The sequence below is a fragment of the Parasteatoda tepidariorum genome, chromosome 10 (genome assembly GCF_043381705.1).
Source record: "Parasteatoda tepidariorum isolate YZ-2023 chromosome 10, CAS_Ptep_4.0, whole genome shotgun sequence".
Taxonomy (NCBI): Eukaryota; Metazoa; Arthropoda; class Arachnida; order Araneae; family Theridiidae; genus Parasteatoda; species Parasteatoda tepidariorum.
Genome location: NC_092213.1, coordinates 23,456,362 through 23,471,544, shown reverse-complemented (window position 1 = coordinate 23,471,544; position 15,183 = coordinate 23,456,362). Strand labels below are relative to the sequence as shown.

Here is a 15,183-nt window from a genome sequence, read left to right as displayed (position 1 = left end):
ATATGATTTTGTTCAGTGATTACTTGATTAGTTTATAATGATTAAATAATAATGTAAACCATTTTAAGAGAGCATTCAGTTAAAATACTATTTTTAATTAATATTAAGCATTATTAATGAATTTATTAGAGATTTCATAGGTAAAACGTAAATGTAAAAATTAAATTTAAAATAAATATGATTTAAGTAAATAGAAATTCAATTTAAATAAAAATTAATAAAAAAAACATTTTTTTCTAATTAAAAAAGACTGACTTTTACAAACCCTGAAAAGCAATCAAAAATTACATTTTTCATCTTGGGAAGTGGGTAATTATCCTGGTTTTGCCCATAGGGAAAATTATAAATATTAAATTAATAAAATTCAATCTAAGTATGAATAAAATCATAATAATTAAATCTACAAGATAAAGTAATTAAACTGACAAAATAAAATAAAAATGCAAAGTTGATACTAACACCGAAATAAATAATACAGGGGAACAACTGGTAATACTTTAATTTAGAATACTTTAAAAATTTAGAAGAAGAATCAAATCATTTTTTGTTAAGCACAAGAAAACAATTTTAAACAAAAATCAAATTGATGAAAATGTAAGAAATAAAGTGAAAGTTCTTTTTAGATTAAAGAATGGAATTATACAAACCAAATAACCAATAACTCTTTTTTTGTCCCTCACTATGAATGTTCACCACATTCGTAGTATCTACATAAAAAAATAAATAAAATTATATTCAAGTAAATTAAATTCAAGGAAGAACCAATAAAATAACTAAAATTACATTCAAGTAAATTAATTTCAAGAAAGAATAAAAAACAATTCAAGCATATATTTATATTACATGATGATGTTATGAGAGAATTTGTTTTATTATTATTATGATTGATATCATTATCTTAAATAAAGTTTTAACAATGCTCATGCATATCAGTAATGTGTATCATAAATAAGGAAGGAATGATTTGCACTGAATAACTTTTGATTTGATGATTAGATTTTTCTGTGAATCTTAATAATTGGATTTTGATGCAAGGATTGCTTCATAATCTCAGGTGCAGGGTTGGTAAGTTTTGGATACATATCAACATTGCAACCAAGAAGAAAATCGTCACGTCAAAAATTTAAGGAAAAAAAATATAATTTATGAACCACTTTATATATATAATATATATGGCAAGTGTGGTTAATTTACTTTAATTTTGCTTAAATTTTTAAGACATGTGTTTTACGTAAAACGATTGTACACATGGTTTTATATTTTTGCGAAAATTGTTTTCAAAGTGGATCACATTTGAAGGTCTTCTGGAATTGTGAGTAAAACATATTTATTTACAATCGGCAATACTTTTTGTGAACTGAGTGAATCACAACACTGACCATTATATTGTGTTTTTACTGACCATTATATTGTTATTCTACTTTAAAACTAACAATTAAGAGAAATACTTTCAGTGGTCAAAGGTTATTCAAAAATCTTCGAAAAAAAGGCTATTTTCTTAGATTTGAATACTAAAAACTACTTCTGCCAACAGTGAACTAAAAAGGTACATTAAATAAATGTTCCCAAGAAACTATAGCGATAAGATATTACCCCCATTAAAAGCTTCACACGCTTCAAAAATACATAAAAAGTAAACATCAGTCGATAGGTTTGAAGTGTTTCAAAATTAGGCGCTCATTTTCAAGACTTGCCAGATGTGAACGAGAGTAGGTATATCTACTGTGAATACATATAAATGAGTAATACCAAAAAAAATCAACATATGTGTACTATTTATTTCTCACATATATTTGGCATGACCTTAAAATTGACCTTTAGTAGCATGAAGCTTAAAATGTGCACAATTTTCAGGATCTGCTTTCGTCAAAACTTAGTTCAACTTTAACACGCCATAGGTCACATGTGTGGATATCCGTGATCTTTTTGAAGTGCAAGTGCCCAATTGATTTGACTAATTTTTTTTAAAGAATTCTACAGTTAAAACAAATTAAACTACTTACAACTTTAACATGAGCACAGAATTTATAACAAAATTGCAGCAAGTCGAATTTTTTAAATAACTAACAGTTGTAAAAACAAGGCTCACGAGAGATCCTTAACATGAATGATTAATACGATTTGTTTCACCGGTTGCCATGGAAACAAAGCGACGACCTTGTGAAGATGCCATCACATAGACTCTTTCACTTTTAGAAGTAGAAAGTTTTTGTAGGTGAAGGTTAATAATCAGTCAGGGAAAGGCATTGTTTAATGATTCATAAATTGTAACCCATGATCATGTCATAGCATTTCAAATTAAAGCAGATGATACTTTTTTTGAAGTAATGCCAGATATCTTACTCTTTATTAATTATTTAACACAACGATTAAATCTTGTGCTTTATGACTAGACAATACACTGATTTTTTTTAAAAAAAAATTTCAATTAGAAAATACTTCGGAGTTATAATTAACAATGGTTAAAGTGATATCTTTTTAATAGCGAAGAATAGCATGAAAAAGCTCATTATCTCCATCAGAAATTGATAGGAAGCCAAAACACGGTGAAATACGTCAAATGTAATCGTTATAATAAAAATGTTAATTATAAAAACTTTTATGTCAAGTTCTTTTCTTTCGCCTGAAGTAATGAAAAGGAGGGTAAGAAAAAAGAAGTTTTTTCATTCGCTCTTTTAGAACATATTTTGTTTTAACAATTCATATTGAAAAAAGTATATTTAACTTAAGATTATTCAGAATATATTTTAAAGTTTTTTTTTTTTTTTTAACACTAGAAAGACTGAAACCTAGTAATATACCTATATTGCCCAAACGCAGTCAAAATTACTGGATTGTAAGAGAATAAATAATGTGTAAAAAAAAAAATTTTAAATTATTTTTTAATATTTTTTATATTATTTACAGTTATATAACAAGTTATTAGTAAATATTAACAATAAAAAAATTATATGTTGTACAAAATTCTAAGAAATTGAGTCATTATATACATCATTGTTTTTCTAATTGAAATTAAAAGCAGTCAAAATGACTTCCTTAGGCAATCTAGTGTTAAACACCAAAAAAACTTTTATTTATTATTAATAACAAAAACTCAAATGAAATAAAAGCATCAGCAACATTAAACACCATTATATTGGGCTTACAAGGCAGCTACACTATTTAGGAAAATAAAAGTAAATATTTCAAATTTTCTGACAAGATTAATAAAGGTTAGCTTATAATATTTATGGATATAGTTCATAATTCGTTACATTTCGGTTTATTTTTGGTATTTTACATTTAATATAATGTATTTTTTTTATACATATTTTTAATTTACATTTTTTAAATTTACATTTAAGAATAATACATGTTAACGCTAAATACTACTTTGTCCATTTTTGGTATACAATTTATAATTGTGAGTTAAAAAATACAATGAAAAACTAACGTTCAACACCTGTTTTTCATTTAATGCATAAAAGATTGCATCTTTTAATAGTAATAGCGCTATTAGACTACCTTTAGGCTGAAATGAAAAGCATTGAAAAATATAGGGAAATGTTACATTCATTATTTTTATAAGGAGTATTCTGAAATAATGTCTTAAAATTTGGTCTAGTTGATTCTGAAAATCTTCAATTCATGGAAACGTTGGTTAAAAAAGGAATAGTGTTGTTTTTTTCCTCACCCACTTCAAAATATTATTCGAAAAAAAAAAAAAAAAAAAAAAAAAAAAAAAAAAAAAANAAAAAAAAAAAAAAAAATATCCAATATAAGCGGATTCTGCCAATTAGGGGTCTGTTTAAAAGAAATTTTAGTCCGTTAACGGACCCTTCACAAAATATCTTTTCATAAAAAGGGACCCTTCACAAAATATTTTAACTTAAAAACGGACCCATCGCAAAATAATTTATCTTTTAATCGGACCCTTCACAAATTTGTTTATCTTCATTATTGTTTTGTTAATCGAATAAACCCTTCCCAGGAAGGGTTAGGGAAGGGATGAAAGACAAATGTAAACGTCTTATTGTCTTCGGCAGAGGCTTCTTCCTTTATTCGTCCGAAATGAATATTCTACTGCAGCTGTATAGGCTAAATACCAAATATTTGTATGTTGCATCTCTAATTTAGTAGCAACAATTACTGTTTATTTTTTAAAATTTAATTTTTTCAAATTATAATTTTACCTTGTTGAGCATAATCTTGTATGCCTTTACAATTTAAAAACTCTTTGAAAAAGTTCCTTTTCCAATAACAGGACCCTATTTGCACAAATTCACAAAAGCAGGACTCTGGTTGAAAGAATGTGACTTAACGTTTATTTTATATATCTCAAGCTATATAGAGTAATTTTTTCACAATTTTACAAAAACGGACCTTTCACAAAATATTTGGACATACCCCTGAAGATTAACCGTTTGAGTCCCGGGGGAATTGAAAAACCACTGTGGAAGAATATGTCGATGCGTCCCAATCGGAGCAATAGCGCTTCTTGTATTTGTTAGGTAAGGCGTCTCTTTCTCATCGCTCCATCACATTTATTGCAGTTTGCAAAGCGATCGAACGTAGTCTTGCGTAAGCGTTTCTCATTGATAATAATTATGTGTTTCAAAATGATTAGACGAAGCAACACAAAAAGTAAGTAAAAAAATTAATCTAGATTTACTGTTTAACTTTTTTAAATTTGGTGTATCCCCAAAAAAAGTGGAATGAATCAAAAGGAAAATCTATGAGCATAATTACAAACCCATATGATCATATTATTGACGACTACATTGTTCCTGTAAAGTGCAAAAGACACTCATTTCGAGTATTTCAGTGAATAGTGATAGTGCTAGCAGTGAAATTTTTATTTTGTAATGTATTATTGCATTGTTATAGTATTATTCTACCTATTGTAAAATCTACTATTTACATTAAAACGAGTTGTGTGGTGCACTTGCTTCAGTAAATCTGAGTGTGCGACTTCAACAATTGGCAACTTACCGTCAGTTGTCCACAATGCTCGAAATGTACTTCTTTTTTTTTTATACATAAAATCTCAACGGGGTGACCACACTGCTTGGGACTCAAACAGTTAAAGATCACATTAATTGTGTTAATTTTAATATAAATGTTAATTTTTTCAGATTGATATCTTAGTTAATAATGCTGGGATTTCTTCAAGTGCTGGTTATGCTGATATTGACATCAAAGTTGACATGAATTTGTTTAATGTCAATGTATTTGGAACTGTCAATCTCACAAGAAAGGTTCTCAAGCACTTTTTGGAGCAAAAGAAAGGACATGTAGTATACACTAGTAGTATGGCTGGTAAAATTGGTATGATAATAATTGTTTTCTATGTCTAGTGATTTATTACTTGATTTGTACTAAATATCTATAAAAATAATTTAAAGAACATTAATTTTATGTGCATATATGTTAAAATTTTTACAAGCAGTATTGTAGATTTTTTTAAATAAGTGAAGTTTAAAATGTTTCGTNTGTGGGAACATGGAGGACTTTGAGACTCGACAGATTTACCGTGCATCAGTCACCATTTACTACACGGGGAGTCTTCGGCCGGCGAGGATCGAACCCATGACCTCTTGGATATGGGCCCAGCGCCCTACCGACCAGGCTATCCCGGCCCCTCTATTCTACCTATTGTAAAATGTACTATTTACATTAAAAGGAGCCGTGCGATGTACTTGCTTCAGTAAATCTGACCGAGCGACTTCAACAATGGGTGACGCACCGTCAGTTGTCCACAATGTTCGAAATGTTTTCTCGACATAAAATCTTAACAGCGCAGCTTACGACTCAAACGATTAAGCTGCATCAAAGAAATATTTCGAGTTAAATTACTGATGTCTCTTTACCCTACGTAACACATTATAATATTATGTTAGTTTGCGATATGTTAACAAAACACTAACATCGTCAAAAATAATAAACTTCACATTTTGTTCAAACATTAATTTTGTGGCAATGGCTGCTGCACCGATCATCGGTAAAAATATATCCACTGCTATAGGCAACAACGTGACATCATAAGAGCAGATTCAATCTGACCATGAGTTCGGTTCAGTAGCGGTATACCGGGCAGGGGCACCTTTAAAAAAAAATCAGTGTTTGGGAAAAAGTGTATTGGGAGCTATTTTACGATCCAAAGGCATTTAACAACTTGTTTGCAGTTTAGAAGATTTTCCTCTTGGCTGCAGTTGGTCACAATTATAACGCAAGCTTTTATTTCTTTAAAAATTTGACACTTGCCACGAATCAAGTTCTTGGTTATTTAAGAAAAAGCCAAACAGAAGAGATGATTGTTAAAGGACACTGGATAGGAAAATCGCATAGCGGGCAGCAGACTTAAATGAAAAACTTTCTGCGAACATAAAATCCCACTTAAAAAAACTTTCAGCAGGCAATGATTAACTATCGTAATTAGTTTAAACCATTTCGTCGCCATCTCATTGCGGCAATTTTTTTTTGAAAATAGAGGATTTTTTAAAAAATGTTTTTAATTTTCATAGTACTACTCTATATCGATGCATACCACAGAGTGAAGTTTGGTAAAAAAAAAAAAAAAAAAAAAAAAACTAAAATTAGAAATCCAAATATGTTATGTTTAAAAACACTTCCTAAATTATTGAAAAAACACCTGAAATTTGAGAAAGAAAAAATTATGTTGTCAACGCTTCAATAAAAATATCGATGCAAAATTTTATTTGTTTAAATTGTGTGAATACGAATCTCTGTATGTGATTTTCAAATTACGAGAATAAAATTCTCGACATTTAATTTCGAAATCGCGTGAATACGAATATCAATGTTTGATTTCAAAATCGCGTTAAAACGAATGTTTGATTTTAAAATCGCGTTAATAAGAATGTTGAAGTTTCATTTTAAAATCGTGCGAATACGAATTCCGATGTATAATTTTTAAGTCAATTGCACACGAAACATACAGCGGGTAAAAAAAGTTTCCGTACGGTCACTAAATTTAAGAATAAATGAGCATAATTTGTAAAGTATTGCATTTTTTCTTTAAATACTGGCTATATGTGTTTAGTATAAGTCTATTGAAAGAGATTTTTATAAATTTTCATTTTTACAAAACGAGAAAAGCATATTATTTGCAATATCTAAGGAAAATTGAAAATAGCAGTGCAAAAAAAGTTTCCGTACGCGTTATGCAAATTCTTTCTGACGTGTTTTAAAACAGGCCCGCAGTAAATCTTTGACGTTAGAAAGTTAATCGTTAAAGTTGAGCATCTCAAAATGGAAGTTCCCAGAGCCATTCGGGAATTAGTGATTAAATTGCGAAAAGATGGATAATCCATGAAAAGGATTAGTGAAATGACTAAAAAAACGAAGTCTACTGAGAAATATATCATTGAAAGATATCATAAACTCCATTCACTTGAGGATAGAGATCGATCCGGGAGGCCGTCCAAATTAAATCGCGTGCATAAAAGAAACATCATACGCCAAGTTCAAGAAAATCCAGGAATCAGTGCACCGCGATTGGCAGCTGATTTAACAGTTAGTTACAACATTAAAGTCTCACCTCAAACCGTAAGAATGTCATTAAAAAAAGTGGTTATCATGTGTGTGCTGCCCGGAAGAAACCCTATATAAGTTTGTGCAACAGGAAAAAGCTCCTCGAGTTTGCAAAGAAGCATGTAAGCAAGCCATTATCTTTTTGGGACTCCATTCTTTTTAGTGATGAATCAAAATTTAACATTCATGGGTCAGATGGCCGAGTTATGGTGTGGAGAAAACCGAGCAAACAAATGCTAACTAAGAATTTATGCGGAACTGTGATGCATGGTGTTGGCGGTGTTATGGTGTGGGGGTGTATGAGTGCTTCTGGAGTAGGAAATTTGCAATTCATCGAGGGAACTATGGATCGATTTGGATATCTGGATATTCTTAAACAAAATGTGTTATCCAGAGCAGAGAAACTATCTCTTGGAACTGGATTTACTTTTCAGCAGAACAACGATCCTAAACACACCTCTAAGATTTGCCAAGAGTGGTGCCTTTACCATCTTAAACAACAACTTCATAGCCCTCCCCAGTCACCCGATTTAAACCCCATCGAACATTTGTGGGAAGAAATTGGCCGACAACTTAAAAAATATGACATAAAAAACAAAGTTGAACTCAAAAGTGCCATTAGTAGCATTTGGTGTAATATTTCTCCAGAAACAACAAAAAAACTTGTAGGGGTAATGCCAAAACGTCTAAGAGAGGTGATAAAGGCCAAAGGAGGGCCCACTGATCATTAAATGCATTTTTGTAAATGTATTTTGCATTTTTGTAAACTTTTTTCGTGTGCTAGGGCACCGTACGGAGACTTTTTTGTTCCATGTTTACGGCATTTTTTGAGTTTTAAAAATTTATTATTTAATTTTGTCAGTATTATCATCCTTTTAATATGAATAAATATTAAATAATATTAGTTTTAACACATTTTTAAGTTTTCATTTTTATCATTATGAATTTTGTGTGACAAATTAAACTTTGATTTGCATTCGTATCCGCGTACGGAGACTTTTTTTACTCACTGTATTTATTAGTGGTTTTCAAATCACGTGAATGCAAAACGCAATAATTGATATAAAATCGTTAAAATAGGATAAACGATCTAAAATCTCGTAAATAGTAATCACGATGTGTGATTTTAAATCGCGTTTGCATTAGTTGGAAAAATCGCAATAAAAGAATATTTTTTCGAGAATTCAAAAAAGACAAACTTCCTTTGACGAGGTGTTTTTTGTTTTTTTCTCTTTTAGTATTAGTAGTAAAAAATTTTCAGCGAAGCACAGTATGCCAGCATCCAAGGTTTCGTGGCCAAAATTAGTATTTCGATAAAATTTGTTTCAAAATTTGGGTTTTTTTATATGCAGGTAAATTGAATTCATAGTTGAAATTTTGAAATACACTAAAAATACANAAAAAAAAAAAAAAAAAAAAAAAAAAAAAAAAAAAAAAAAAAAAAAGGTGGCTGAAATATGGTGAGCAAAAATAAAATAAAAATAGCAATGCAAATAAAATAATTTTCGTAATTTTACATTAAAAATGAAAAGCAAATTATATTTCCGAAGTAATATTACAAAATAATGCAAAAGCATGAAGAAAAAAACATAATTTTTGTTTAGTCCACCTTTGCAATACGGGCAAAATGGGGCAGGTTTTTTCGAAAGAAGGAACATCAAAGACAACAAAAAAATGTTCAGCTAATTACCTCGTGGAACTTTTTATAACTAAGTTTCGAAAGTCATTCAAACATTGTAAAATGTCAAACGATAAGATATAAACTATAAGTTTGTCAAGAGCATTAACTAATCCAACAAATTGAAAAATTGTACTATAATTGCAGACTAATTACTCTGATACAAATGTAACAGTAAGGTGAAATTCCTATATATATTTCTGAAATAAAAATTAAAAAAAAATTTTTTTTTTAAACATCTTTTTAATTACACGGTACTCTCGTCGGTCCAAATTGTAAATTATAATGTTTGGAATGATTATGAATACTTAATTTGGGCTATATTAAAACTGCCTACACATATTTTAGTTGAAAATTTAATTTTTGGCCAAAGATCATGGTCTTCTGGCCCACATTGCGATGGTGACTAATTTCCGTATAATATACGGAGTTCGCTTACATTATACGGGTCAACCGAGCAGCGACGTTTACCCATAGAAAAACGTTAGCGAAAGGTATACCAGGCAGTGGCACAGATCTTCAGTAAAATATCTCAACAAAATTTAAATTGAAAAAAAAAGGAAAAAGTCACGTGGGCAGAATCCACTCGCGATTAGTAGAAGTTGGGAGTTAGATTATAGGTTTGCTTCGGCGCAATAGCAAAACGAATTTTATTGAACCGACTGATCGGGGTGATGTTCCACTATATGACTTTGACACTAAGTGAATTATAAAACAAAGCACGTTTTTAATTAATTATCAATGAATCGATTAGTTAGAGATGAGTAACAAAAATGATTTAAATATAGAGTCGTCATTATTGGTTTTCGCCTTCGCAATTTTTGTCAGTTACAATTATCTTTAAAGTACTCAGATATAGAAATGGTAACTTTAAAGACAAAAAAGTCTAGTACATTTATTGGACCAATATTAAAAAATCTAGACATCCCAACATTGGTCCTTCAGTGCATGTTTTTTATAGGACACATATCGAGCCAATTTTGAACCCAACTAGGACAAAGGTAAAATTGTTGCTAAAAATATATACATATACAAACGAAATTGCAAATATTTTCAAACTTAAGAATCATTGAAAAAGAAATTTTAAAAACGGTACCTTTGTCTTTGTCAGCAATTCGTAAAAAAAAAAAGAGAACACTTTTTATTTAAAAAAAAAAAATAGTTTATGTCAAGTATTTAATATTTTTTGCGTTTTTATCAGAGCTGAAACATTCGTTACGATAAAACAAAAGCTATATGTGGTCCGTTCAGGTTGGTATACAAAATCATAAAAAAAAATAATAAATAAAGTTTAATAATCATAAGAATCCCACGATGTTGAACATTCATGCTCAAATCTCACTTTCATCCAGGTTGACCAATTATAATGACTAACTAGATTTCAATAAGGCTTCAGTTTTTTCTCTATCCCGCATTTAAAATTAATTGGCCGCTCCATAATGTGTAGGGCTCTATAAATTAAGGGGCAATATCTTAATATTATGCGGACAGGTTGTAGATGACCTATAAACCAGTTAAAACAGAAGTGGAAAAACTAAATTTGGAAGAAAAAAACCCCCAACTTTTTAACTCATCTTGCTCTAACTAAAACTAATCGCAGTCAATATTTTCACTTATGATTTTTCCCGTCAGTAGATATACACCGAAGAGCCATTACATTATGACCACCCTGCTAACAACATGTAGGACCACCTTAAGCCCTCAAAATTGCTAGCACCCGCCGTGGCATTAATTCCACAAGGTGCTGATAGGTAGTCTGAGGTATCTGGTACCAAGCGCTCGCCAACTGGTCCTGCAATTCCCTCACATTGCGAGGGGGTAGCGTGGCAGCACGAATTTGGTTTTCCAAGTAGGACCACAAATGCTCTATTGGATTAAGGTCAGGTGAATTTGGGGGCCAAGACATGACTTGAAAGTCACTGGAATGTTCCTCGAACCAATCCATGACGATTCGACCCTTATGACATGGTGCATTATCCTGTTGGTAAACACCATCCCCCGCAGGAAAAACTGTTGCCATGAATGGGTGAACCTGGTCTGCAACTATCTTCAAGTAGCTTACAGACGTCAGCGATTGTTCTATGAGAATTATGAGTTCTAATGTGCCCCCTGAAAGCATTGTTCCTGGGCGAGAAACCATGAAAACCTGGGTGAGCCCATTGTTATAGATGGAGGGTGCACATAATGTAATGCCTCTTCGGTGTATATATATAATTCAACATCACTGAGATTAATATCCAATAGTTGAGTTTCCTTCAAACTTGGTCTTTGCTTCGTAAAAATTTAACTGTAACAGGATACAGATCTTTCACAATAGCACTTAGTAAAGTTTAAGTTCTGGAAACCTTCATACAACTACATCTGAACCCCCAGATCTAATTAAATGCAGGATGAAAGATTCGACAGCATATTCTATAATGAAGCGTACGTGAGTTTTATATATAGATCACTAGTTTAAAATATAAATTTTTGAACACACGTTGACCATATGAGCTTGATCGAAAATTAAGCAATTTTCATGGCACTTAAGCTGGTTGGTCATCAATATTTAAGCTAACCATTTGAACGGGATTGAAAATCAAGCAATTTTCATGACATTTAATGCTGGTTGGCAAGAAATGAACCGCGTTGAATCGAAAAAGGCCAAGTAGCTTGTGATAAAAACGTAACCACAAGTCTATTTGGTAAATCAAGATACCTAGCTAAAAATAAATTATGCGGCACTCTGCATCAATTGACAATTAATATGGTTTAGTAATATGTATATGTATATTTTTTAACAGTGATTCTAAAAATAAATAATAAGGGCAGTAATTACGAAACTTTCTCTTTAAATACAGGTGTTTTTCAAATTATAAATAAATAAATTCTAAGAACTTTATTCGAATATTTCTAGTTAATCCTTTAAGATACATAAATGCATTTTTCAAACAAATTTCCTTTGTCAAATAGAATTTCTCGCCTGCAGGAGAGAAGAAGAAGCAGAAGAAAAAAAATGGCAATCTGCTTGAAACTTTCTTAATTTCCGCTTTAACCGCCCTCTTCGAAAATAATTTAGCCATTTCTTCGTTAAAAAAGCTATCTGGACTAACATTTTCTTCCAATTATATAATCTGAAAAGATTTCTCCTTTAGTTGAATGGAATTGAAACAAGTTTCTGTCTTTTCATGTAATGTTCTTCGCTCTTAGTTATTGGTTTTCTTTATTTCATTCCCATGAAAGCAAAGCTAAATGTCTTCGTAGTAAAATTAATATATTTCCTTTTTGATGGAATAAAAGGAAGTGATTAAATGTCAGCTGTACTTCAAGTAATTGCTATTAAAATTGAGTACTCCAAGATTTTTAAGCTTGAGTTTCTACGTAAAAGCAATTTTGTGCTACATGTTTTCAGTAATTAGAAGGAGCTTGTTATTTCATTTCATTTAAATGTTTAATCTGATGAACATGTGTATTGGCAAATTTCATGCGTTTTTAGGTTGAATTCGCGAGGGGAAAAAAAGTACTTGCAATTAGCTTAGTTCCATGAATGATCAAAAAATTAGTACTTTTAAGATCATAATTAACATTTCAATATTATTTTCACAAGGAAAAAGGTACAAAAGATATTTTTTTTAGGTAATTATTAAGATATTTGATTAGGATAGTACAATATGATCTAAATAATTTTAAAGCTAGTACGAAAAATTTTTTTTTTTGGTGAAATCGAAAAATATTTTTATTTTGATTAGAGCAATTTACGCTTAACTGTTACTAAATGAATAATAAATACCGGAATGGTTAAAGATCTTGGAAAATATGAAATAATTAAAAAAAAAGAAAAATAAATAGAACGTCTAAAATAATTATAGTAAATATCAACGTCTAAAAACTAAATATGAACGTCAAATCTAATTATACTAGATCTGGCGATCTACCGTCCATTATCGATATTATTTATACATCGCCATAAGTGGATTTTAAAAATTTTTTTTCAATAGATCGTGAATATCGAATAAACAAACGAACGTTGTCGAAAATGATGAATAGTCAAATATGTACTTTAAAGCTGCAAAAAATTATCGAATGCGATAATGACACGATTTCTGTTAACAGCGATAAATATCGAACACGATAATATTGCGATACGAGTATAGCAGTGATTGCACGATAATTACCAGACAACATAGCATGTATTACCTACAAAAGTAATTATCTAATACAATATGCTATCGTGAATACCATGCCTTATGATAAATATCGAATAAACATCATGATCATCATCATCTCATTCTACTTAGTTTAATAGATTTAATGATATCACTATTAAAGATCTTATATATTTCAAAATTATATCTTTTTCTCCAGTTGTTATCGAGGATAGCACCAAAGATGGTTCATAGGACCTTCCTTTCGAAGGTTGCTAATAACTTCTCTTCCCTTTTTGTTAAAGTCCATGTCTCTGAAGCATAAGTCAAAACTGACTTATGATCATCATCAAAAACGATAAATATGAAATACGATATGTTGTTATCCATAACATCGCGAGTATTGTCGAATTAGGATAACAAAAATATTAATTAATGTCAAAATAATGAAAATTAGTTAAATTGGGAACTGAAGAGGTGAACAAAGCGAAGAACATTTTGTTGACAGAGATGCTTCTAGCTATTTTAATTTCACTTATCCCTAAGTAACTAAACATTTGTCCAGATCAGTGGTCGGTAGTAGGGCACTACAAGTAGTGAAACTACTGTAGTCGCTACTTTCTTTCACAGTGGCGCAGTGTGCTACTTTTTTAAATAAATATTTCTCAATTATTCCCTTAAATTTAATGTAAGTCAATTTCTTATTCAAAACCATTTTGAACATAGGTGTAAATTAAGTTCTACAGCAAAGTTCGTATCCTTAAAGTAGTGAAGTATAGCCAGGGTTCTGTCCAGACATTTTGTGAAAGGTCTGTTTCGGTAAAATTGTGAAAAAATTACTCGTAATTTGTGAATATAAAATAAAAGGTTAAGTCACATTCTTTCAACCAGGGACCTGCTTTTGTGAATTTGTGCAAATAGAGTCCTGTTAATGCTTAAAACTTTTTCAAGGAGTTTTTAAATTGTAAAGACATACAAGATTATGCTTAACACTGTAAAATTACAATTAAAAAAATTAAATTTTCAAAAATAAACAGCAATTGCTGCTACTAAATTAGAGATGCAACATACAAATATTTGGTATTTAGCTTATACTGGTGAACGCAGAATATTCATTTCGGACGAACTCCCCACTCCCCTCCGAAGGATTTATTCGATTAACAAAACAATAATGAAGATTAACAAATTTGTGAAGGGTCCGTTAACGGACCCAAATTTCTTCTAAACAGACCCCTGATAGTTACTACAATTAGAAAGTAGTTCGTAGTCACTAAATTTAAATTTTTTTTGCAGTTGTAGTAAACTACAATAATAATGTAGTTTTTCCGACCACTGGTCCGGATAGACTACCGACTTCTGCCTGTTTCGCCGCCGTGATATGACCGTTTTAAAGAAAGAACGAAACTTGGTAGAAAAAAGAAAACACGAGATACAAGCTGAAAAAAATATTTCATACAAACCGACACAACGCAGATTCATTACTCAAAACATTGAACAAACATTTTTGAATGACGTGACCTAATTACTTAGTCAAACAAAGATTCCACACGCATATAGTCCCATTATTAAATATTTACACAGTTTTCGTTTCTATTCTCATCAAAGAAGTGACAGTGAAGTATGTATCAATAAAATAAAGCCTCATTAAGATTCGCATGCATTTTTTTNTGAAGGATGTCGTTAACGGACCCAAATTTCTTCTAAACAGACCCCTGATAGTTACTACAATTCCAAAGTAGTTCGTAGTCACTAAATTTAAATTTTTTTTGCAGTTGTAGTAAACTACAATAATAATGTAGTTTTTCCGACCACTGGTCCGGATAGACTACCGACTTCTGCCTGTTTCGC

General features: G+C 30.6%; 1 protein-coding gene across 3 annotated transcripts in view; it reads right to left on the bottom strand.

Moving 5' to 3' along the window:
* The window catches only part of LOC107445323 (neurocalcin homolog), a 60,745-nt gene that overhangs the window by 11,177 nt on the left and 34,385 nt on the right, over positions 1-15,183 (bottom strand). For all 3 annotated transcript variants that reach the window (XM_071187087.1, XM_016059687.3, XM_016059694.3), the window contains one exon: positions 648-707. The gene's annotated coding sequence lies outside the window, so the exon portion shown is untranslated. The remainder of the gene's footprint in view (positions 1-647; positions 708-15,183) is intronic.